This window comes from Cryptomeria japonica, chromosome 1 (assembly GCF_030272615.1).
Source record: "Cryptomeria japonica chromosome 1, Sugi_1.0, whole genome shotgun sequence".
In the NCBI taxonomy this organism is placed as follows: Eukaryota; Viridiplantae; Streptophyta; class Pinopsida; order Cupressales; family Cupressaceae; genus Cryptomeria; species Cryptomeria japonica.
Window position 1 is genome coordinate 113357453 of NC_081405.1, and position 3749 is coordinate 113361201.

At 35.0% G+C, this 3749-nt stretch overlaps 1 long non-coding RNA gene across 2 annotated transcripts; it reads left to right on the forward strand.

The window, feature by feature from the left end:
* Positions 1–65: 65 nt before the first annotated feature.
* On the forward strand, positions 66–3526 carry LOC131026836 (uncharacterized). 2 transcript variants are annotated; one of them, XR_009102397.2, is made up of 4 exons: positions 66–153; positions 308–532; positions 1359–2928; positions 3241–3526. It is a non-coding gene; the product is annotated as an uncharacterized LOC131026836 (long non-coding RNA). The 2 variants fall into 2 exon arrangements; XR_009102398.2 differs by lacking the exon at positions 3241–3526 and having other exon boundaries at positions 1359–3163.
* Positions 3527–3749: the final 223 nt, after the last annotated feature.

Sequence of the window (3749 nt, forward strand, 5' to 3'; positions counted from 1 at the left end):
CGTTTACATGTATTAAACGAGCTTCCTCTGCACTTTACGGTATTTAAATAAGCTTTCCCGTTCAATTGTCTGCCTCACAATTCAAAATGACATCTCTCTTCGACAGAGATGGTGACTGCAAAACCCTACGATCTCCAACACCACAAGAACAAGGTATTGCAATTGCTCATCTCAATCCTTAAAAGATATTTTAAATTAGTATTTAATTTTTTTGTGGGTTATAATTGATTTAAAATTTTGGGGCAGTTTGGTTTTGAATTTTTTTCTGGTTTTTCAAATCTGTGTTGCTCTTCGATTGTAATGGCAGAAATGAATTCTTGGGCCCGTGTCTTTGTGACACATTGGATCCGAAAGCGCCGCGCATAACATTACCTTGGATTCTACAGTTTTTTCACAGCAGTTTCTCAAAGCTAGCGTCGTTGGAATCGGAAAGTTTCAGACAATTTTATTATCTGAGAGTTCCCAAGAGAAATTTATGATCCCGATCAATGATTTGGAGCAGTAGAAACCGCCATGGATGACGTTAATGCAGGTAAGGACTTGTCATTTCAGCGAAATGTATGCTTACATTTTGTGCATTGAGGGTTTGCACTAAAATTTTGTTTTATTTTATTGGGTAAAATTCCCTGGGATGCTACGACCTTGAGTAGAGATATCTTACTGTCAATTTTACCTTGGCTGTGTACCTAGCTTAGTTGGGTGCTGTATTTTACCTTGCTGCCCTGTTTTGTTGCCCAGTGACTTAGATGCTGTATTGTACCAATTTTTCTTTGTTCTGTAAAATACTCAATACTCCAGAGTTGTCGTGTTGCATTAGGTATTTTACCCAATTTTGCTTTATTCTTTGATACAGATTATACTTGGGAAGTCGAATTGCTGCTCTTCACCCACATTTGCTCTATTTTTTTCAGATACACCACACTAAATGTATTGGAGAATTAGATGCTCTGTTTTACCCAAATTTGCTTTATCAACTAGGGCACACCACAGCTAGCAAGTTGTATTGCTATATTTTAACCCATTTTGCTTTAACTATATAGGACATACCGTAGAGAGTGAGTCGGATGCTGTATGATACAGGGTTTCAACACTTGAGCATATCTCCTGGGGTTTTGGACATTGGGCTCTGTCGTGAAAGCCTTGATGCCTGCACCACTTGATCGCTGCCATTTAATTTTTAGTTTGTATTTTATATTTTATAATTACATCTTTTGTTCTTTCAAATTTGCATCCCGGATCTACAACATTGTTGCTGTGTAATATTGTATTTATTAGATCTTTTTTGCTCCCTTATGAATTCTGTTTTTTCATGTAAAATATGTTACTAACATGAGTATCAAAGCTGTATACGTTGGCAGGGGACATGAATATTATTGGTCAAGGTCCTTCGAGTATGGTCGTGCCATAATTTCTCCCAATTTAGAATTTCTGTTGGCTGATAAGATACGACAAGTTCAATCCAATAATAAGTCAAGTTATAGTAGATCGGGCTCAAGGAAAATTAGCGGAGTTATGGAACAGGCTAATCGGTTTACTTAAGATTTCATGGTCGACAAGTCACAGAAGATGAATCTTTGGTATACTAGCGACTTGAGGAATGAGCAACTTACAAGTCAAGGTACAAATGATGATCACGAATTTTTGAATTCTAATTCTTCTTCTCAGATGTTGATATACTCATCCCACCAGTCTGTAATAAGGTCACTATTTCTAGTTGTTGCTATCCAATGCAGACAAGAAACTATACTATAATATTGCAACAAAGGTTAAAAAATGGTGGCAAATGGACAAGTACCGTGTGCCATGTCTGTTTCACCAAAAAACCATGATCCTATTTTTTAACCTAATGACAATCTATCTCTTGAAGGATGTCGTAATTCTGAGATTTCTAGTCGGGTAATATACCTGGGAAGTGTCGAAATCAACAGTTTTAAGATGAATGGCAAGGCAGAGACACTGTCAAAGTTTTGCAGCCACTTCTCTCTTCTTCATCTGGTTGTGTGAGGAATAATCTAGAGAATTTATATCATTGACAAGATGGGGATTTTGACAACCCAAGAGGAAACATATTGAAGGTTAAGAAGAAACACACTAAAGAATGTTTGACATCCATTGAGTCAAGTACTGCAATTGATATAGGTAGCTCAAATGCTAAGGGGACTGAGCTGAGAGCATGTGTCTGATGAATTAAAAGCTTACTGTAAAAGATCACAAAACCTTTTGTGATGAACCGCCCAAGTGTTTCAAAAGTGAAAGCACAGATCCGTTTAGTGTTGAATTGAAAGATCAAAACAGAGGCACTGCACTACACACGGAGACCTGTCCGGATCTGAATCTCAGTGTTGCTCTAAAGTCAACTGGCCTCACAAGATCTGTCAGGAATTACAGCGACCTGACAGTTGCTCTAAGTGCTTCATTAGCTAATGGGAATATTTCCTTAAAATGGTCTATACTTGCCCCTATCTCATTAAGACACAAGACCTTTAAGCACAATGCCTGAAGCCAAGATTCCAAGGAAAGGACACAAATACAAATTATAGAGTTTAGAAAGGGCTGAAAATGATAAAAGATTTTGTGAATAAAATGTTCCTTCTATCTCAATTAATAGCAAACTTCAGTTGCGAGCAATTGGAGCAGCAGAATTTCCCAGGGCGAATAACCTCTTGTATGTCTAAGGAGCCAATGATAATGCAACAGGGTAGACAAGCAATTAATCATAAATCATATGATGGCAAGTACATTTCAGAAACAGATTTCTCTATACTACAAGGTGATAGCGAGGGGAATTATGGTAAGCAAAAAGCAGGATTCAGATGTTAGAGCTACATGACGGAAATCCTTCAATAAACATTTCTGAGAATGGCGGCTTATCTCATGAAAGTAACTTAGAAGAAAGTAATATCATGGAGATATCCTTGGAGTGCATGTGTAAGAGCTCTATTCATTCTGCTGAAAATCAAACGATGAAATGTTATATTCTATTGTAATCATTTCATATCATTGTATTGTATTGTATTGTTGTAGCATACTCGCTACTGTATGTGTAAACAACAGAGATTTCCCCTGTTTTCTATAGATGTAGCCAATTTTTTGTGTACCACATAGATCCAATGTATTATCATTTCTTTTGATATATTTTACATCTTTATTTCTTTTCTATAAATTGTTTATCTGCACTTCCTTATTCAACATATAATGGTCCGACTAAATTTTGTCTCTACAAATATTCATTATATGCAGAAAATAGTCCAAAATTTACAATCAAGATTACAGGCAGTGGAGAATATGAAAGTTAGAGCATATTATTTTGGACTGTAAAGAAAGATGCGGTTGATAATGAAAGAAAGGAATTCATTCAGTCACTTAAAGTAGACATCGAGAAGCAGGTAAGGTGGCATAGCATGCAATTTTGTTTCTAGGAAGGGTATATCTTCTCAATACTTCAAATTTTTGTGTCATGCATTCATTATATGATATTATTTTTATAGCATTTAAAAAAAATATTTTTTCAAACTTGAAAGATTATTTAAAAAAAAATTAATTGAGAAAAATTGATCAAGAAAGAATAAAAGTTCGCCGATGAATTGTTAATATAGATTTTCTTATTTATGTTCATGAAATTAAATTACATTACAATACTTATAGATTGTAAGTGATGAATGATAATTAGATGTTAATGACTTTTGTGATGTATGTTTGTATACATTAGTGATGAATTTTCATATATGTATTTATTTATATATATGCAT